The sequence below is a fragment of the Nycticebus coucang genome, chromosome 7 (assembly GCF_027406575.1).
Source record: "Nycticebus coucang isolate mNycCou1 chromosome 7, mNycCou1.pri, whole genome shotgun sequence".
Lineage (NCBI taxonomy): Eukaryota > Metazoa > Chordata > Mammalia > Primates > Lorisidae > Nycticebus > Nycticebus coucang.
In genome coordinates, this window is record NC_069786.1 from 8,048,567 (window position 1) to 8,070,251 (window position 21,685).

The 21,685-nt window shown below is 47.3% G+C and overlaps 1 long non-coding RNA gene and 1 pseudogene across 1 annotated transcript in view; both read right to left on the bottom strand.

Moving 5' to 3' along the window:
* LOC128590227 (uncharacterized) overlaps positions 1–2,269 on the bottom strand; it is a 69,479-nt gene extending 67,210 nt beyond the window's left edge. Inside the window, exon 1 of the long non-coding RNA XR_008381246.1 lies at positions 567–2,269. This is a non-coding gene — a long non-coding RNA (uncharacterized LOC128590227). The remainder of the gene's footprint in view (positions 1–566) is intronic.
* Positions 2,270–7,574: 5,305 nt separating this feature from the next.
* LOC128590359 (FMR1-interacting protein NUFIP2-like) lies at positions 7,575–9,805 on the bottom strand (annotated as a pseudogene).
* Between the last annotated feature and the right edge of the window lie 11,880 nt (positions 9,806–21,685).

Below are 21,685 nucleotides of genomic sequence, written 5' to 3' on the forward strand. Positions count from 1 at the left end.
GACATGTGCTGACCAGGCACAGAGTCCTTAGAACCTGGAAATGGACCTTGGCATCAGGAGGCCCCTAGGAGGCCATGGGAGCTGGAGCCCCTCTCATCTCAGGGTGGGGCTTCCGAGGGCACTTGCCTTCCTTTTCAGAACAGCTGATATCAAAATGCTGCCATTCCACTGGATTTTTATTTTGTAAGGCAGGTGCAAAACGAGGCTTATTTAGAAACAGAAATATGGGCTTACAGAGTAAGAAATCTTATAAAGCAGGATACACTCAACACAGATAGTAAATGAGCTTCCATTGCCAGGGCAAGTAAGCAGAGAGGCCTGCACTTAATTTTTTTTACAATGCCCACTAATTTCAACAACAAACACTTGATAATTATCCTTACAAAAGTTTACAAGTTCAAGTTAACCAATTTTTGTGCAATTTGTTTCACCAGAAAACAGAAGAACAAAGAGAAATTAACCATGAGGTTATTTAAATGTACTTTCTTTTTTTCCTAAAAAATATATATATATAGTTTTATGTATTATCCACAAATGTTCAAGACAAAATGCAACCTAACTCCTACCTCACACATCCTGTCTCCTTTTCTAGCAAAGTGATGATCAGCATTTTCTGTACAACAAAGGTCAGCCCACGGTCCCGACATCTGCTTCAAGCCACGGCAGGTCTGTGGTCAATCCATCTTCAGGGGAGGAGCTGGGGGTTGAATGCTCAAGATCACATGAAAGGGTGTTAGCTCATACCCAGAGACAAGCCCAGAGAAATGAGAGGTTCAGGCCAGTTTTAATGAAAGCAAAAGAAACCTGCCTGGGCAAAGCCAAAGATAGCATCCACAGAACACAGTTGGAGACCACTTTTATATGGGGCAATAGGGGCTAGAAAAATTCCACCACTGGACTGAGGATTCTAGTGGGCTGGGGCTCTGGTGGTGGGAGTTTGGGGAGCAGGGCTAGCTAGGCCATTTGTGTTCTTTGTCGCAAAAGGAAAGGAGGAGAAGGGAGGGGAGGGTTTCTGTGGGGCCACATTAGGCCCCCCAACATTTGCAACTCTTGTTGGAAGGGGTGATAGGAAAGATGGTCAGTCTTCCAAAACTGCTTCTGGTTGAGCAGGGTTGTAGTTGTCCTCAGTGGGATGAGTAAGATGCTCGTAAGACTATACAGGCTTTAGGGTCATTTGGGAAGGTTTTGGGGATTAGTAGAAATGGGGTGGCAATTGTGGTTGACATCTTTTTTACCCTGTCTTAAATGAACAAGTGCGAGATGAGGCAAGAGGCAATGGTTAACAACAGGAGGATTGCAATAAGGAAGCCAAAGGGGGTAGGATCCAGTGTCCCCATGGGCTATCAAACAAAGATCCTTCACTTTGGGACCACAGATAAGTAGCTGGTTCATCACTGAGAGGTGATGTCCTCTCAGACCAGACCAGACTTGTTAGTGTAAAAACAGAAGGTTTTCTGTAAGAAAGTGCAAAGGCCTTCCCCTGCCATCAGCAGATCTAAGCCTCTGTTGTTTTGGAGAACTACTGTCACTAGGGAGTCCACTTGGTCTTGTAGAAGTTGTAAGTGATCAGAGACTTTCTGGAAGCCTTTGGCCAGTTTGGTGGACATTAGTAGGAACTGGTGGGTAGCAGCTCATAGGCCGGTGGTCCCAGTGGAAACTCTTGCTGTGATGTTTAGTCCCACTAGGAAAAGGATTAGTTAAACGGCGCATTTAGCTCCAAATAAGGTGTAAAGGGAGACTGCGATTTGTTTGTTGCCTGGGAGGAGGGCTATACCTGGGGAAAGCAGGACAAGCGTGTAGGTGCCAGTCCAGTCTGTTGGGAGACATAGACAGGAAGAGGTTCTGCATTGAAAAAAGACACCGTGTCATTAAGGCAAGTGGAAAAGTTGATAGAAAAGTGCAGTTCTCCAATTTCTGCATATTTCCATTTTGTATCCCAGATGGAAAGGGTTCCTGCTAGAGTTGCTCCAGTGAGAGGTTGTACAGGTAGGGTCTATAACAGTGGGTTCCAGGGAAGAGGTGGACCTTGCGTTGGTCTAGGGGGTAAGTGAGGTTGTCAGTAGTTATGGAGATTAAAGGGCAAGAGGCTTGAGTTTTCTCAGTGTTTTTAATCTAAGGGAGGAGTGACAACTATACAGTAGGCATGCCTTGGGAAAAAGTGGAGTTCCAGTTTGTGGCATGGAGGACCAGTGAGAGTTGGGGAGAGCTATGGTAGCCTGGCCGAATTAAGCCCAGGATAGTACCATGTAGGGCTGAAAGGGAAGGGTTGATGGTGTGGGTGACATTACATAGTGTCAGGCTGAGAGTTCCTACTGGACTTCCTTGGGGCTGGACTCTGAATGCAGAAAGGAGCCTCAGAGGGAAAGGAGGTTACCTTTCCTATGGGTCCACTGATAGCCCTTTGAAGGAAGGTTAGGGATAGCTCGGCTATACTGCCTGAAGAGGTTGTTAGCCAGTTTTTGATAATTGCCAGGGAATGCATTATATTAGGTTGTTGAGTAAGAAGAGAAAGCTCTCCCTTTATAAATAGTTTACTCTAAGGAGGCAGGCACAGAAGCCCAAGCACAAGGCAAAAATAAGAATTGGGGAAAATGTGTAAGCAGATCCAGCAACTAGGTGCCAAGGTAGGGTTAGACCTTGTATGCTTGGAGTGGCTTAGAGTAAGGGGAAGTGTTTAGGTAAGCGGGGAAAGCGGGGCCTGTTAAAACTGGCAGAATAAAAGGGAAGAGAAGAGGGAGGTGTCTGGATAAAAAGGGTTATGATGTCCTCCGAAAGGTGATTGGATCCTTGGAGGAATTCATCAAAGAGAAATCTGAGGACTGTTCTTTGGACAGGCTCTGGCAGGAAACGGAGGAGGGAAATAACCTGGCTGGACAGGAGCTCTACAGAGGGTGAAGAAGTCATGACATGGTGGCTCATGGTTCTTTGGAGATTATCTGGAGTTTGAGGGAGCTTGGGCCTGTTAAGGTGGACCTGTACCAGACCGTTGGGGTGGAGTAAGATTTTATTCTTGAGAACGAAGAACCAGATTTGGGGAAACTCAGTTAGCTTAGCTACCATAGGGGTAGTAAGAAGGACAGTGTATGGCCTTTTCCATGATGGGAAGAGCCCCTATGGGCACCCATGTGAGCTTTTAAGAGAACCTTGTTTCCAGTTTTAAGTGAGAATGTTGTTTTCATAAAGTGGTAAGAGTTGGGAGATAGTCCCCAAGCAGTGAGGAAAGCTGCAGCAGATTTCCTAACAGGAAAGGGTGGCTGTACATGAGTTCAAAAGGGCTTAGAAGAGAAGGTTTTCTGGGTAGGGCTCTTACGTGGGTTAGAGCTAAAGGAACAAGTTGAGGCCCTAGAGGGGCAGTTAAGCTGTAAATTTAGTTAGGTGTAATCTTAGAAGGTGGCTGACTTTTTCTACCTTTCCAAGGGATTAAGGAAAGTAGGGAATACGCAGATTCTAAGAGATACCTAGGGGATCAGATACCCCTTGGGACATGAAAGTGGGCCCATTGTGGGAAGTGGGCATGCTGAAGTGGGGAACAATTTCTGTTAGGATTTCGACTATGTCTCAGGCCTTCTCTAAAGTGAGAGGCAAGGCCTTGGTCCACCCTGAAAAGGTGTCTACAAGGGTGAGAAGGATTTTTGTCTTTTTCACAGGAGGCATGTGCGTGTAGTCTATTTGCCAATCTTGGCCCATGAGGTGGCCTCCAGCCTGATGTAATTGGGAGAGGGGAGAGGTGAGGCCTCCCTCTAGGGGGAAGTTGTGGCACAGATGGTACAGAAGGAGAAGATCTGTTTTAGAAAAGAGTGGAGATTAGGGAATAGAATCAGAGGCTGTAAAAAGACTTCTGGGGGGGGGGGCGTTGCCTGTGGCTCAAAGGAGCAGGGCACTGGCCCCATATGCCGGAGGTGGTGGGTTCAAACCCAGCCCCAGCCAAAATCTGCAAAAAAAAAAAAAAAAATGGTTTCTAGGGTCTTGAACCTACATGAAATAAACTGTGTAAGGGTTTGAATGGTTTGGGCTGCAGAGGAGGAGGAGTTGATTTTATTCAGCGAACAATCCTTATTGAGTAGTGAAGTTTTCCTTGGTATAATTAACTATTTCCTCTGAAGAGTACTGGGGCATGATTGATGAGAAAATAGGGGAGAGAAGATCAGGGAGAGACTGGGTGAGGTCAACCCAATGTGCTGTGGAATCAGCCTGATTGTTGTCCTAAGTAATAGGGTCAGATGAAGATTTATAGTGAATGACTGCAACACAGGTGGGCCATAGGGCTGCAGGAATTGGTGTATTTGAGGGCCATTGGTTATGGGGGAGCCCAATGCAGTGAGGAAGTCTTTCTCAGTCCAAATGGAAGCAAGGTTGTGTAAGATATGATAACCATATTTTGATGTAGGTGTTATCTCTTAATGTTATCTCTTAATTTGATGTATATATTGATTACTTTTTTTTTTCCAGCCAGTTGGAAGGTCTAAGTGAGGGAAGCAAGATCTACCTTTTGCAAAGAGGTTCCCAGCAGGAGGAGGTTGGCTCAGTGATGGTGGAGGGAGGAGAGGTGATGTCATAAGCTGCTCATCTCTGACCTTTGTGTAGGGGTGGACTGCCATCAATGAATCAGATGTGCAGTGGATCAGGAATGGGAGTATCTAACATACTAGGGGAAAAAAATTGAATGTCTAGCATGGCTTACTCACATGAATGTGTGGGTTCCGAGTGTGGTAAAGGGGGTAAGGAGGCTGGATTCAATGAGTAGGAGGTTCTTTAAAACAGAGAGGTTGACAGTGAAGATGAAGAGAAATTCTTATATTTTGATGGGGAGAGGACCTCCAGGCCTCAAGGGACCATAAGATCCTGGAGGTTATGGGAGGAGTGAATAGTGATGGACTGACCCAAAGTTAGTGTTAATCTTTCCCTCGTTAAAACAGTGGCAGCCACCGGGGCTCAAAGACAGGCACCATAACCACTGATGGTGGTATCCAGTTATTTGGAGAGGTAAGCAAGTGATTGGAAGGACAGGCTTTCATATTTGTCCCAGAACCCCTATGGCCAGGTTTTATTTTTCTATGGGTGAAGGGGCAGATTAGGTCAGGTAGGGTGAGAATAGGGAAGAAAGGAGGGCTTCCTCGAATTTACAGAAAGGTGTGTTGATGGGTTGTGGAAGGTTTAAGGGTTCTTGCAGATTGCCCTTTGAAGCCAGAAAAGGGGCTGAGCCAGGAGAGAAAAATTAGGGACTCACATTCTGAGGAAACCTGCCAATCCCAAAAAGGAAAGGACTTCTTGTTTGGTAGTGGGTACAGGCATGTTTTTTAAGAGGGTCTTGAGAGAGGTGGTGATGGTGCACATGTTGGAGGTTGGGGTTATACCTAGTATGTGACCTGGATGGTCAATAATTGTGCCTTCAGCACTCTAAATGAAAAATAACTCTGATCAGAGAATCCTATGGCCACTACATTGGTTTTCCAGAGCTGCCATAACACAATGTCACAGATGGAATGGCTTAAACAGAAAGCTGTTTTCTTATACTTCTGGAGGATGTCTGAGACCAAGGTGTGAGTAGGTCTGTTTCTCCTGAAGCCTCATTCCTTGTCTTGTGGATGGGTGCCTTCTCCCTATGCCCTCATGTGGTCATCCCTCTATCTGTGTCTGTACCCCAATCTCCTCTTTTAAGGACACCAGTTAGAAAGGATTAGGTACCACCCTAACAGCCTTATCCTACTTTAATCACCTCTTCTAGGGCCTTATCGCCAAATACAGTCACATTCTGAGGTACTAGGAAAGGGACACAATTCAGCCTATAACATCAGCCAAACTAACAGCAGTAAGAAGATAAGATATTTTCTTTTTTTTTTGGCAGGGGCCAGGTTTTGAACCCGCCACCTCCAGTATATGGGGCCGGCACCCTACTCCTTTGAGCCATAGGTGCCACCCAAGGATAAGATATTTTAGACATGCACCTCTAAGTGCTCTCCCATGTGCCCTTCCTTCTAGTCTCTCGGGGAACAGGCTTCTGCAATAGGAGGGCATTGTCCCCATTGGGCTGCAGGAAGCAGGGGTCCCACGTGTCAGAATGCCAAGGGGGTATTGAGGCCAGCAATAAAGGGAGACCACCCCCTCACAGTGGCCAAGCATCAGGGCCAGAATAGCCAGGGAAGCTAGAGAGATCAGGGTCTCCAGGGAGACTTTGCAGGAAAATGAATGGAATAGCTAATGTATCAGAACATAGAGGAAATTGGCACCAAAAGTAAAGAGGAGTTTGGGTCTATATTGCAGATGAGCACAAAAAAAAAAAAAAAAACAAGCAAATGAAAAATGAAGAACAATTGTTCACTCCAGGTAAAACAAAAAAAGTTCAGAAAAGAAAAGAAAACTAAGCAAATGAAAAATAAACAGCAATCATTAACTTTAAGAAAAACAAAAAAGTTATATAAGAAATGGACTGTCTCTGAAAGGCCTTAACATATCCACAACATAAACACTGAATGTTAATCTCACCTGAAATGCTGAACACATCCTCAACTCCAGTGATTTTCAACTGGTATGCTATGAGCAGATCTTAGGTGTGCCAGAAAATTTTTAAAGATCATTAATTAAATTATTTTTAAAGGAAGTTCAAACTACAGTAAGTATATTCTTCTTTTACTTTTTTTTCCCCCTTCTACAGGCAGGGTTTATTACCTCCTCACTGGCTAAAAACACAACATTTTAGTTTTACTTAACATTTTTCTTCCCCTCTTAGATTTTGCTGATAAATTAAAGGAGAGAATTTATAGAAAAGTACAGAAATTTCTCCTAGATGTCTGATGAAAAACAAGGGAAACAGCACATTTAGTGTTAGAGAGCAAGTCTGGAGCACCTACAGTTGGAAAGCAGATTATATTTTTTGCTCCCAGTTATACAATTACATTAAAATATGGGCATAGGAAAATTTTACTATATTGAATATCCAAGCCAATTGCTTGTTCTGCAACTTTTTAAAAATGACACTCATGGATTCTTTAGTTGTTAAAGTCCGATAGGTAACTGAAGCCAAGTTTAACTATGTACCACCAACTATTCCAGAATTGCAACTTCAAGGCCCTCCCTTATCCCCACCCCACAAAAAATAAAAGGAAAGAAAATATTCCCCTAACAACCCACAGAGGCTGCTTAACTCCTGGCAAGACATGCAAATCATATTCGCTAAAAAAATACACCCCTGCAAACTTCAAGGCATTTATCCAACATTCTCGCAGGGCCTAAAGTAAAACCAAAAGATCAGAGAAGGAGTGGGGGGGAAATGTTGAATCATTCTGGGTTCCCCGTGATTAGTGTATCACTTTAGTCACAGAACAAAATACAGAGATCTTTTACGTGGATTTGCCTTTCCTGTGGGTCATTTGTTGCCCAAGTTGATGACAGCATGAACTTTAGAACCACACTTGTAAGTCTGTATTCATTAATCACTTGCATTCACACTTAAAAACAAAAACAATAGAAGAAAAAAAACTATTCGGTACCAGAGATTAAATAACCATGTGTAGTCTCTTGAAATACATTTGATTCTTTAAGAAGTCTAATTACTTTCAGTTGCCTTTTTTTAAATAACTATATATATTTGTATATATTATCCTGTGATTCTACTTTGGTTCCTCTGCTGCGTTGAAGATCTAGGAGCATAAAAGCCTGTGTCCCCCATGAACGGTGGCTCTAATGCTGCAGAAAGGTTGCAAATAGGCAGTCTGGTCCTTCATTGATCTGGACTATCCATAGCTTCATTGTAAGTGATTATCCTTTTGGGATCTTGCTTCTGCAAATTCCAAACAGATTCCATTTCTTTAGTGTGATATACAACAGCAGCCCTCAGGTCAAAAGAACCCCAGCTACCATTTCTTTCTAGGCCTCTCTGGTATCTCTGTTCTTTGGAGGAGCCTAACAAAGTATTCGTAGGACAGGCCAGAGGATTTTGATTTTCTATCTCGTAGTCCTTTGTGAGAAACACTAAAGCACCTTGACTACTGGTGTCTGCCTTTTGCAGGTCACCTATATGACTGGGTTCCAAACATAAGGCTCCACTCTCACTAGTAGTCCCAGATTTCAGAATGCTACCCAGAACTTGAGGACTAGTCTGTTTCTCCAGCTCATAAGCCTTGGGAAACACAGGATGCTCAGTTCCTAAGGGGATTATTTCAGCACCCTGTGAAACCAAAGCGGCAGGATATTCTTCTTGAAATGTCACCTCCATCACTTTATGATCTAATGACTTCCCAGTAACAGTCTCAGGGCCAGCACTGGGCTCATTTATAAATGATAAACCCCACTGATTCTGGAAGATATCCCCCAGGTTTTGCTGCTCTGTCTGAGAGGGCAGATCCACTTGTGCCGTGCTCGACAGCACAGTTTGCATATTTGAAGGGTAGATCAAAAGGCTAGACTTAATTTGTTCAACAGCTGCTGAAGTTAGACTCATGTCCTGGGGACCATGGATGAGAGAGTATTAGCAGCAGTAGTTAGCAGTGCTGGCCCCTGAAGGATATACACTTACGTCAGTCCCTGCTAAAACAAGCCCATTAGAAAAGCCGGCAGAAGTAACCGATTTCAGCGCTGACACAGGAACCTGGGATAACCGACTTGAAGACTGGGTCTGAGTTTCCCCAGTAGATAACCAAGAGGATGAAGATAAAGATGGTGACACAGAAGAGTTCTGCATGGTTTTGTTGAGGTTTTCCTTAACCTTGCTTGCATAACTTATTTTAGCACTGCTATTGTCCACTGGAAAAACTGGGGGTGGTTTAAATAGTGTCCATGAGTCCTCTTTGGAGGCAACAGCAAAGCATGCTTTCCTTTGGATCGATCATCAAACTTTTTGCTGCTTGCACCACGTTTAACATCTGAGCTTTTCCGAAGCACATCACCCACAGCAGGTTTTCCACAACTTGCGCCTCCAGGCCCAGTGTCATACTTCCAAATGGGCTTTGAACCATCTACTCCATTTCCCTTTTGTTCACTAGTCAGGCTTGAAAGTTTCAAGTCCTTGTTTTAAGGTTGGGACAATGGACTCTTGTTGCATTATTTTGTCCTGCACGAAATTAAGGTTTTCACAACCCTTGGCACTATTGCGCCTAGCTTTTCTTCTTTTAGGAGTGGTATATCCGCTTTCAGATCCACTACCATCATTATCTGCTCCTTTACCCCTATAACCCTTAGTAATATAGCCAGAACTATTCGTTACAACACCATTTGGAATTGCTGTAGTATCGGTCTTACCTACGGACTGGTTCTCTCCAGATTTATTTTCATAAGACTTCCCATTCTTTTTGTCCATACCGTTTTTCTGAATGAAATTCTTGGTTTTAATTCCTGCTTTCCCAAAGGTGCTGGCCTTTACAGTCTGTTTCAGGCTAGTATCTACAACTTCCTGGTTGCCATTGAGGACCCAGGAAATAGGGCTGTTAGCTTCATCAGAACCCAGATTCTTTAAAGATATTTCTCTTTCTCCAGCATTACCATTTAGTTCACCATAGCCTGTTTTCTTCTTCGGCGTTTCCTGGTGCTGCTGGAGCGTGTGTTTCTGCTCATGTTTCGGCAGCTTTGGCTGGGCCTTGGGGCTGCCCTCGGCTCCATGCTGCAGGTATTGGTGAGGCTGCTGGTGATGATGGTGGTGGCGGTGGTTGTGGTTATGGTTGTAGAACTAATAATGGTGGTGGTGATGCGGCTGCTGCTGCTGCTGCTGGGGGTGATGATGCAGATGGTGGGGGCTGTGATGGTGCTGAGGCTGCGGCTGGCCAGGCTTCTCCTCCATTGAAAGCGTCTGGGACTCCCTGGATGAGGCTGCGGGTTGCTGCACCGTCAGGATCTGAGGCTGCTTCCCAGGGCTCACTCAGTATATCTGCTTTTACTCTTTTTTTTTTTTTTTTTTTGTTATCAATATAATTTAAGTATGCTGCAGAAGTTTAACTATAGGTTCAAGTGTGCATGAGATTAAAAAAAAGAAAGGTTGAAAAATACTGTTCAACTCCAAAATGCAAAGCAAAGCTGACCTTACTGGTCCGGGTAGCCTCCGGAAGGAGCAGAGCTGGATGCAGAAATCAACTGCAGTCATGGTGGAAGGGTGACATCACCCGCGCCAGACATCCCTTGAAGGCTATTGGGCGAGAGAGACTCTTGTTGATTGGCGAACACTCCTTTCCTTAGTCTAGTGAGGTAGTTCCTTGATTGGCTGAGTTTCAGCGAGGGGCTGACATTGATTGGTTGGCTTGAGAATGCAGTTCCAAGGCCACTGAGTCTTTAAACCAGCGTGCCTGCTTCTTGTTACCATGGCTGCAGAACAATGAGTGTTTTCCTAGGAGCGTGGGAACTTTAGTGTTCTCAATCCACCCAGAATTAGGACATGACTATGGTGTTGATATGGGGGATGGAAAGTGTAGGCTGTGGTCTCGCTACCCCTCCCCTGTGGGGGAGGGGTGTGAGGGAGCCTGGATTCCCAGCTTCCAGGGAGCGGGAGAAGGGATACAGCTGAAAACTGGAAAATGAACCATTGTATGCAAAGTTAGGAACGGTCGAGACTGGCGTCTTTTGCGGAGCTGGAAGGTGTGTCACGGGGGGGGGGGGGGGGGGGTGCTTTGCCTAACAAGCCTTGTAGGGCTATTCCACACTTTCAACCTCATAGATGCATAACTTTGATAAAATATTTCTTAGAGAGAGAGATTCCAGAAGTTTTCACCTGGAAGTTCTCAAAATATACATTGAAATAGTATTGTAAAAATATAGGGTTCTACCCCTAGCACACTGAAGCCAAGAGCTAAATTTTTGTAGCCAATGCATAATCTCTGCCCTGGTGAATTCATGGAGGACGTATCTTTGCTTCCCTATCCACAAAAAGCCCCCTTTCTCGCCATTCCTCATGTGTGAACCAGAAGAGTTGGGAAAGATTTGGGTGCCTGCCTACCCAGGTCGCAGAGCCCACACCCACCCACCAGTGCTGGTCCTATAGTCAGAAGCTCCCCTGTGAACTTTCCCCCCAACTCCGAAGGGACTTCTCAAATGGGAGAAACAAGCTGAACCAAAACCTCACAGAAAACTGAAGTACAGAAGATGAGAAGGCAATTGAAGAGGAAACTAAAGAAGTCTTACAAATCGATATTTTAAAAAACCAAAAAGAACAACTGGAGAAAAATGATCAAAACCCACAAATAGGCATTTAATGGAAGAAGGAATACAAATACATATAAGAAGAGATATTGCTTCTCATTTGTGATCAGAGAAACGCAAATCAAGGCCCCAGTGAAATTTGGCAGAAACTGAGGAGTCTAAAGACAGTGTTGGGGAGGATCCTGGTGGAAGTGTATGTGAGTACAGCTCCCTTACAAAATAACATACCTGAAGACTCAGCAATGCCACCTCTAGGTGAATACCCAGATAAACTCCAGCACATGTACATCAGGATACACAGACCACAGTGTTCATGGCAGCATTCACAATGCAAAACATGGAACACCCCAGATGTCACACAGCAGAGGATGCAGCCATTCACACCCTGGCATCCACACATCAGTGAGCACAATTGTGCCAGAGACACAGGCAATGACGTAAATGATCTGGGCAAGATCTTGCAGAGGAAGAGTTAGGTTCCACAAGATCACACATAGCGTTGTATCCTCCTTGTCACTGAGACTCACACATGGAATGCTAGGTGTAGACATGAGATTTGAAGAAGTATGCTAAATAATTCCTTAATCTAGAATTGATTACGTGACATCCTATGCCCCCAAGAATCTGGAAGAACTTCCTGTGCAGATGGAGGAGCCGCCCTCCCTGGAGGCTACACACTGCTTTCTGATCAATCAGAAGCCATTTATTCCTCCCACACAGACCGCAGCAGCACTCCAGGGGCATGCTGGACCATGGGCCTAAATGACACAGTTCCTGGATCCCTCACCCTGATCTTGTTCCTGATCAAGAATGAGATCAAAAGTGGTGATGGTAGGGAGGAAGGAGCCCACTGTCCAGCCCAGAGGGCTGTGCATGACCCCAGCAGGCGTGGTGGTGGCAGAGCCCACATAGACAATTGTTCAGAGGTGCGGGGTTAGATTGCACTAAGGAGAGGGGAAGAACATGGAACAGGCAATCTGAAATGCTTTTCACCCCACGGGCCTCTGAGGGCCCTGCCCACAGGGCTTCCCACAACACTGTGGCCTGCATCTGAGTCTCTTTAGGTTCCTCAGGCCTAGACAGGCCAAGCTGATAGTCATGTGTCAGTCAAGAGGGGTTCAGAACCATTTAAGCTCCCCTCTTAGACCTCCATCTTTTGAGCACCCACATCACCAGAGAGAGAAAATCTTGAGGAGAATTTGACCCCCAGCAGGGAAATCTGGCCTCGCCCTTCCCTCAACCAGGCCCTGAGCTCAGTACAAGGAGACCCTCATCGACAAGGCTTTACGGAGGTGCAGCTCTGCCTCTGTCATGCACCCTTGGTGGTTTGTATGAAGGTGCTTCTACAATGAGCCCCCAGTTACAAAATAACATACCTGAAGCCCATGAAATGAAGGGACCTCACCCCCAGAGGAGAGTGCTCCCATCCTGGGGAGGGGAGGAGGGGACAGGATGGGAGGCCTTACTTCCCTGCATTAGGCCACCAGGGCAGGGCTGCATCCAAGTCCTTAGGGCAAATCTAATGGTGAGCTCAGCAACCATCCTGTCACTTAGGGACCTCAAAGCCCCAAAGCTGCCAGTGGCCTTGGGAGCATGAGGCACAGTGGCTGTCAGGAGGGAGGAGGTAGCAGGGTCAGGTGGCCAGGCCCTCTTCTGTTCCTTCAGTCACCTGAGGCCAGGACGCCAGGCCTGGAGGTGCTGGCTTGCCTCTCAGGCATGGTTACTGCCGGTGGCGCTGTTAAGGATGTGCACTGTTCCCAGCATGCACTGCATTCAGACCTCAGGACAGGTGCTTCCTATACGCTGTCCTTGACCTCCACATACACCTGGCAGGCCAGCATGGTCCTCCTCAGGTTATAGCTGAGAAACTGAGGATCAGAAGAACAAACTTAACTTGTAGAAGGACCTGACGTGTCTGACTGCAAAGCCCTTCCTGGCAAACCTGAAACGAGGTGCTGAAAGTGCCCTCTCCCTTCAACGGGCTTTTCCAGGCCACTGGTAACTCAGCATGGCCTAGAGAGGAGGTCCGAGCCCCTCTCAGGAGGACTGTGGTCCCCATGAGGACGGCTCACAGAAAAAGGCCAGGGATGGAGGAAGAAGCCGAGGCCATCAATGTAATCCCATGGGGCACCTTGCTGGAAGTGAGTGTCAAAGTGGGCCTGGAAAATCAGTGAAGGGTGTACAGCTGTCCCTGGACTGTGCCCCAAAAGAAATGGCAGTGATTTAGGTCTCCCTGAGTCCTCCCCTAAACCATCTGCCTAGATTTTTAGTTGTATATAGATATGTTTACAAGTGGGATAACTTGAAGAAACTTCCACAAACCCCACTGCTCTCAAGCCTTTTCATTTCTATGTGGGATGGGTTAGGGACTCAGACTGTGCCACAGCCACTGAGAGCAGCTTGGGAAGGGAGCCACATGTCACATCAGGCCTTTTTCCCGTGCTTTCCTGGATGGGGCAGGGCAGCTCTGGGAGCCCGCTCTGAGCCCAGCACTGTTGCAGGCACAAAGATGCCCCATGAGGTCTTGCCACGGAGGCCTTTGTCCACCAGCTGAGGAGGCTCAAAGCAGCATGTCAGGATGGAAGCCCTGTTTCAAGCAGGAAGGGACAGCCAGCAGGGGTGGTAGTGATACCGGAATTTCTTCTTCAGTAGGTCCTTGGTCTCGGAGATTCAAAGAATGAATCCATAGACCACAGATCGGTGGTAAGACCGGATTTATTTTACAGAAAAGAATACATAGAAAAAACACCTAAGCTCCTGGCAAAGAGAAAAACACAAGTGGGAAGAAGGGGCGTGTTCTCTCTCTCTCGCTCGCTCTCGCTCTCTCTCTCTCTCTGCCTGGGTTCTTTGTCCAGGGTGTATATAGTAGCATGGGTCTTCTGTAGTTAACATTTGGCTGGGACTTGGGTTCCCAGGTCTAGAAAACCTACACAAGATTGACGAGGCCTAGGAATCCTAATGAAATTGGCCAGGCCTAGGAAACCTACAGGAAATTGCCCCTCCCAGCTGCAAGTGCAAGGGGAGGGGGACTCTAAGGCACTTGTGTCTCCCCAACAGTTGTCTGGCCCTCTGGCTACTGGAGCCTCCTGCTGCCTCCTGCACCCCACCCACTCTCCAACCCTCTGGCTCCTCTGCCAGCTGTGTGGCACCAACACGGCCAGGACAGAGAGGGCAGGTCCCCCCTGCAGCTCCCCAGACCTGGCTGGAGTGCCACCCGCCCTGTATCTGTAGGTTGCACTGGCTGTGGGAAGTGAACTTCCTCCAGACTGCATTGTGGGGATGACTCTGGATAAAGAGATGCCTGAAGGAGGCGGCCCTGTGGACGCCTGAGGAAGCAGAGGACAGAGGCCCTGCGGCTGAGGCCAGGTGTGTGATGGACAGGTGAGCGAGGGGAAAAGTGGGGTGACATGCTTTCTGGCAGGACGTGAGGCACCTCCCCAGGGCACTGGGGGCCCTTGGAGGACTCAGAGCAGAGAGGGGCTGTAATCTGAGCCAAGAATTGCAGTGCTACTGTGATGAGGAAGGGCTGCCAGGACATCCGACGCACACCACAGCTGGAGCTGTCTCAGGTGTGGGCAGGCCGGTCCCCCGAGGCCTGTCCCCTTGCTGTGTGGACAGCCATCTCACTGCGTCCTCACATGTTCTCCCCTCTGTGTGTCTGTGTCCTAATCTCCTTTTCTCATAAGAACAACTGTCCTCTTCGATTGGGGCCCACCCAAGTGATTTCTTTACTTTGATCACCTCTTTAAAGGTCCTATCTCCAAATACAGTCCGTTCTGAGGTCCCAGGGGTTAAGACTTCCATATATAAATGTTTTGCGGGGGGGACACAATTCATCCCATTACAGTGACAATGGTGGGAGTCCTTGGGAGACATCACATTGGGTCAGCACTGAGGCAGGGAAGATGTCAAGAAGGGGTCAGACCACACAGGTGGTGCAGAGGCAGGGTGTGGAACAGTCCACCCAGGTGACAGCAGTAAGGGGTACATTTTCCAGGGCAAATTTAGCACCCCTAATGCAGGTCATTCATAGTATTATCATCAACACAATACTCTCCCCTCAAAAAGTGCTTTACACCAGCGGTGCATCTTACAAGGGTATATGTGAAACTTGGTAAACGGTCTGTGAAGCTAGTGAATGATGCCCCATGATCATATCAATGTACACAGCTATGATTTAATAAAAAAAAAAGTGCTTTATCTAATTTCTACAACTTGCTGCAGTTATACTGAGTTCCAATACTATGTCTATTAACGTCAAATTAGTGTCTGTGTGTTGCTTTTCCTCTCATCAATACTGTGGTCCATATGCACAATTAATAAAACTCTTAGCAGCACAGGTGACCCCACACAGGCACCAGCTCACACTTCAGAGTTCATGGGCCCCAGAATCACACCAGCCACTGTGTGTCAGGCAGGTCTCCAGCCCCCTAGAGTAAACAGGAAATCTGAAATCAACCTGGACAACACAGCTGTTATAAACACAGTGAAATAGAACCCCATTTCCTTCAGCTCTGTTGATCTGTGGGATGTTTATTTGTGTTTAAAATCTAGACGAGTGAGGCAGTGTGAACTTCAAAGTGCTAACATTTTGTATGATAAGTATACACTATAGTTCATATGTGGAATACTACTGGTTTTAAGTCGTATCTTTAAAATTTAGCCTTTTATAATTATTTGGTTTTTAAAAACTAAATAATTAAGGAAATACAATGTTACATTAGTGATATCTTTTAGCAGTACACTAAATTTTGCCTTTTATGGTCAGTTCTGTTTTATTATAATTCACTTTGCTATGGGTATTATTATATGCACAATGTTCAACTTGATAAAATTTTCACTCTGGATTTCTTTTCTGGGCTTTAGTTTTAGTTTTATTTCATGATTACTACTGAAAATAATTTTGTCATGTAGAAGAGAGGTGTCTTAGGTTAGGCTACTATAATTAAGTACCATAGACTAGGAGGATTCATTTCTCATGGTTCTGGAGGCTGGAAGTCTGAGATAAACGTGCCAGCATGGTTGGGTTCTTGGTGAGGGTCCTCTTCCAGAGGTGCCCTCATATGGCCTTTCCTTGGTTCATGCAAAAAGAGATATGTGATATCTCTTCCTCCTTTCAAAGAACACTAATCCACACCATAGGGGCTCCACCCTCATGACCTCATCACACCCAGAGGCCCCACTTCCTGGAGTATTAGGCCATCAATGAGTGAATTGGGGGGCAAGGCAAACCTTCAGTCCATAGCATGGAGAATTTTTGAAAAATTGTCATCTCTGGGTATCAACTATGTTCAGAAAGCCACTTGGATTCAGGACATGTTTTGAAGGAAGAGCCAATAGTTGGCAACTAACTCCAAGTGTGAGGACAGGAAGCCAGGGGTTGGTCCCAACTGCAGCCTGGGCACACAGAGGCCTGAGCTGGAGATGGCTGCTGAAGGAAATCTGGCTGGGCTGGGGAGGGGGTCGAGAATTTGATTTTTAGACTTGTTCCATTTAAGGTGGCTGCTGGACATCCCAGCAGAGCTGTTAGGTGGGGAGTCAGGTGTCCAGCTCAGAGCCCAGGAGGAAGTCAAAGCTGGAAAGCGGAACTTGGGAAGCATCAGTATTTACACGGAATTGAAACCAGAAGACCAGGTTTGAAACCAAATAATACAGAATCACACATGCAGCTCTTTGTCCCTGAGCCCAAGCAGTGGTCTGAGGGCACAACAAGGTGAGCTAAGGTGCACAGGCCAGGTGCCGGTGAAGGTGGAAGGGGCAGGGGACATTCTGAGAGGACAGACCAAGGACCCCCATCTTATCATCAGAAATCAAGCAGAGATTGAAGAGTTCTAGGTAGGACAGTGGCCTGGTCCAATTTGCCTTTGGGAAAGACACCATGAGTTGCTTTGTAGAGAGTGGATTAGGGAGGTGAAGGAACCGATCCAGGTGAGCAGTGGTGAGTGTGAACTGGAGCAAGCTGCCAGGCAGGAGCAGGCAGGCCACACCGGGCTGAGTGCGGGAGGAGAGGCGACTGGCTATGAAGAACCTTTGAGGGGCTGGAGGACGGGGTCCTGTGATGAGGGCAGAGCAGATCCAGTGCAGGGGATCATTCAGTTTAAACACGCTCAGCGGCCATGCTGGGAGACCCCAAGAACAGGTGTCAGGTCCACATAGACACCTGGCTAGGGGCATAGGCCGGGCAGATGGTGAGACTTGGCCCGGGTTGGAGGGTGAATAAGTGGCGAGGATGCTACGACAGTAGACAAGGTCTTTGAGGGAGAGAGGTGACCCTGAGTGAGGAAGGCTGAGAGCTGTGAGGACAGTGCCTGGCACACATACACAGGCCACGGCGCTTGAAGCCACGTGGTGCATGAGCCCATGGGACAGACCACGTGAATGCCCAGCAGTGGTCAGGGGCCTGGGGAGAGTGGGGTAAGCCTCAGTGAAAGTCTGAGAAGGAAGAGGGGAAAATAGCAAGAACAGAACCACAGAGGCCAAGAGAGGGGACACTTCTGGGGCAGTGGCTTGGGGTGCTGCTATTGCTGCTGCTGAGAAAATGGAGCGTGCAGGTCTGACAGGAAGAGCTCTGGGCCAGGCGAGTGGCAGGGTGCTGGGGAGGAAGGCCAGTGAGCGGATTCGGGCTAAGGCCAGGCGCGGAGGTAGACACAGCCCAGAGCATCACCTATGACACGACACACATGGAAGACAGTACAACCCACTGGAGCCCTCTATTTTACCTCTCAGCTTCCAGTCTATGCGAACTATTGTTACCCACACAAAGAGAACCCAGGAGCTGAGCCCAGTGTGGCCTCAGGACCCTCCTTCCATGCAGGGCTGGGGCCCCAAGGGTGGCTGGAAGCCTGGAAACCCAAGGGCATCTTCACAGCCAGAGGGCGCCCCAGCCATTTGCTGACACCTGTTCTCCCTGCCTGCCCTGGGCGCCATACATCTGCTATCTCACCTGGCTATTTATGAATCCATTTCTTCAAAAAGCCATTATGGGCCTCTGGTCAAACCTGTGCCGAGTCCAAGGATTTGGGTCAGAATTGGACCTTCATCTTGTCCAACAGGACAGAGAAGGGGCAAAGCAGAGGATGACAGCTTCGGGTGGCAGGGGTGGGGGACTGCAAGTGAGGGAGGGGCCTATTCCCCAGCCTGACAGAACCAGATGGGCCAGGGGCTCCCCAGGTAGGTGACCCATGTACTGGCTCTCAACAGCCAAGAGCAGTGGTCCAAATCAAGAGGTCAGTGGATCCCAAGGTCTGGGTAGGTGGAGGAGGGGAGCCACCTAGCCTGATGGGCTGGGGGATCAGGCTGGACCTCGGGTCTGGACCAAGCATTTTTCAAACCTGGTCTTCCATGTGTTTCTCTCTTTGGAGGTCAGGAGAACCAGGATTGTGAACTGCTCAGCAGATGACTAAACGAAGGTGTGGGGCCTGACCCGGCTATGATCCCATGAGGAGCTGAAGGGCTGAGAACCCTCTCGCAGGTGCATAGTAGATGCCAGGATTTCAAACACATGCTCTTCTTCACTCTCCTGGCCTCTTAGCAGAGGTGTCCCCTGGGGACAGGTAAGGGAAGGAAGGTTTAAAGAGGTCACACTGCAGCCTGGATGATATCTGGAGAACCTGGAAATCTGTCCCTACTGCTTGCCACCCTCAGCTCAGGAGGGGGCTGCAGCCTGGGTTTTCTGGGCCCAGCTGGGGGACAGCAGTAAACCTGGCACTTTGGAGACACCAGGGCCTTGACACCAGGATAACAGGTTCTAACCTGGAGCCCTGGCACGGCTGTGACCAGCAGCTGTCCACAGCCTGGGCTAAAGGCCCACTTCCACACATCCCTGAGGTTGGCATTTCTCTTATAAGCAGATTCCAGGCTGTCAATCCCAGCCATCTAAGCCTGGATGTCCCTCAATGGCTCAGCTTCACTGAGAAAGGCTACTACTGCACAGGGTCAGGCCCCACGCCTTGGTTTAGTCATCTGCTGAGCAGTTCACAATCCTGGTTCTCTTGACCTTCAATGAGAGGTCACTCTCCAGCACTACTGCAGAAAGGCTCTCCAACTGCAATGTCACCTCCTCTTGGGCCCAGGGGGTAAACAGTGTGCCTAAGAGGTGAGCCCTGCTTCCTGCAGACTCCCAAGGTCTGGGCAGCAGAGAGAAAACAGGTTCTATCTGGACACTGGGTGAGGACACAATGCCAGGCTCTCCCCTGATTCTTTCAACATGACAAATGCCCTTGGAGCCTGGGCCCTCCCAAAGCTTTGATCCCTTCTAAACCTGCCTTGGTTCAGGAAGTCAGCTTTACCTGGAGCAGCCTGCAGACCCCTGCAGAGCAGAGAGAGCTCCAAACACCTCGCCTCACTGTCAGCCTCAAACCTTCCCTGAAGAGTCAGCCAGTCCATCTGCAACCTTGCAGGCTCCAACTCAAAATGTGCAGCATGCCTGGCGGTGTCTAGAGAAGGAGTCTGGAGGATGAAGCAGCGACGGGGAAGATTGTTTCCCCCACGGGAGAAATTGCCACGCATTCACATGCTGGTAGGAATGATCCAACAGCAAGGGGCAGATGGTGAAGCAAGAAAGGAGGAGAAGTGGGGATCCCCGTACTGAAATTCCCGGCATGTGTGTTACAGGGTCCCTCTCCCCAGCAGACTCATGGACCAGGTGAACCGTATACCATTGTCAGACTCCCCCCAGCTGTGGAATTCAGGTGCTCTTTGAGGTGAAGAAACCACAACTGGAAGATGCAGTAACCTTGGGAACCAGGGGGGTGACTCATCAAATCATAAGACTCACCCTCATGCTTGGGAGAAAAGATACTATATTCCTTTCATTGAAATTATTTCTTTTTTTCTTTTCTTTTTTTTTTTTGGCAGAATCTTACTATGTCACCCTGGATAGAGTGCCATGACATCACAGCTCACAGCAACCTCAAACTCTCAGGCTTAAGCAATTCTTTTGCCTCAGCCTCCCAAGTAGCTGGGATTACAGGTGCCCACCACAACGAGAGGTGGGCTATTTCTTTCTTTTTTTGCAGCAGCAGTCATTGTTCATTTTAGCTGACTCGGGCTGGATTCAAACCCACTAGCCTTGGTGTATGTGGCCAGTGCTCTACCCACTGAGCTATGGGTGCCGCCCTTGTTGAAATTATTTCTTGCCGTGTTAGCTCATGGAAGCCCCTCGATAAAAATGTTAAACAATACTGTGGCACCATAGTTCAGTGGGTAGGGCGCCAGCCACATACACCAGGGCTGGTGGGTTCGAACCCAGCCTGGACCCACTAAAACAACAATGACAACTGCAAAAAAAATAATAATAATAAAATAGCTGGACATTGTGGTGCCTATAGTCCCAGCTACTTGGGAGGCTGAGGCAAAAGAATCGCTTAAGCCCAAGAGTTTGAGGTTGCTGTGAGCTGTGATGCCACAGCACTCTACCCAGGGCAACAGGTTGAGACTCGGTCTCAAAAAAAAAAAATGTTAAACAATAGTAATAATAATGGCTACTGTGGAAAGTACAAAATAAGAGAACTTAAAGGATAATAGCAACAATGTCCGTCCCTTCTGCATTCACGGAGCTGCTAGGTGCCAGTACTATGCTCGCACATTGACCACCACGCTAGAAAAAACATTTTTTTTCCTTGGAGGCCACAGTGTTTTATTATGAAAATAGAACTAAAACTTTGAAAACAAAACAATCCTTTCTAATTTAATTTAAAAGTGTTTTTTTTATTCTTTTCCATGCATGAATTAATACAATTCACTTGGCACTAGAATCAATTTTTACACTATATGCCACATGAGTTGTGGCATACTGAATTTGTTTCTGAGAATTGAGTTTTTTGTCCTTCCACAAGTATTTTGTTGTGTCTGGAGTGCAGCGGACCGTGGATGGTCCTGGATAATAACCTCTGAATCATGCCCCCTAAGTATGTGCAACAATGTCATGGCACTGCATAAAATCGTATCAATTTCACTCAAAGAGCCGCCAGGCAAACACTCAAAGGAAACGCGCCAATGGAAGCTACAGTAACCGGAGAACACAGTCCAGCCCCTCTGGTGTGCTTGGGCAAGCTGCCCAGCTGACGCAGAACAACAAGAGGTGGACGAGACCCCAATGACAGTGAAAGCAACGAGTGAAGGTTCAAGAGGCCCCAGACTCAAACTAGAATGAGTTAAATACAACTCACATGGAAGTTAATGTGCTAGACCCTGTGAATGAAGCAGAGAACCAGACACAGAATAGCTGCTCTCAGGAAATCATTTCGGATGAGACTGATATGACAATGAATAAAGCAAGTGAAGCAGAAGGATGCTCAGAGCTAAAGCAGTTTAGAGTCTTTATAATGTCTGGGGCCAAGGGGCAGGGCTGATCCCTTTTAGACTTCGTTAAGTTTTTTACATGTAAAAAAAAAAAAAGTCAAAGAAGAATGAGTAGAAACAGAATGCATAACTTTATAAGAAGTAGAAAAGAAAAATACAAATGAGAAAACTCTACTGTGCCAAAGGAAGACCAGAAAGAAAGGAGGAAGTGACGGAAAAAGTGAAACAGATTGCACAAAATAGAGGGCAGTAAGGCCCTAGAGCA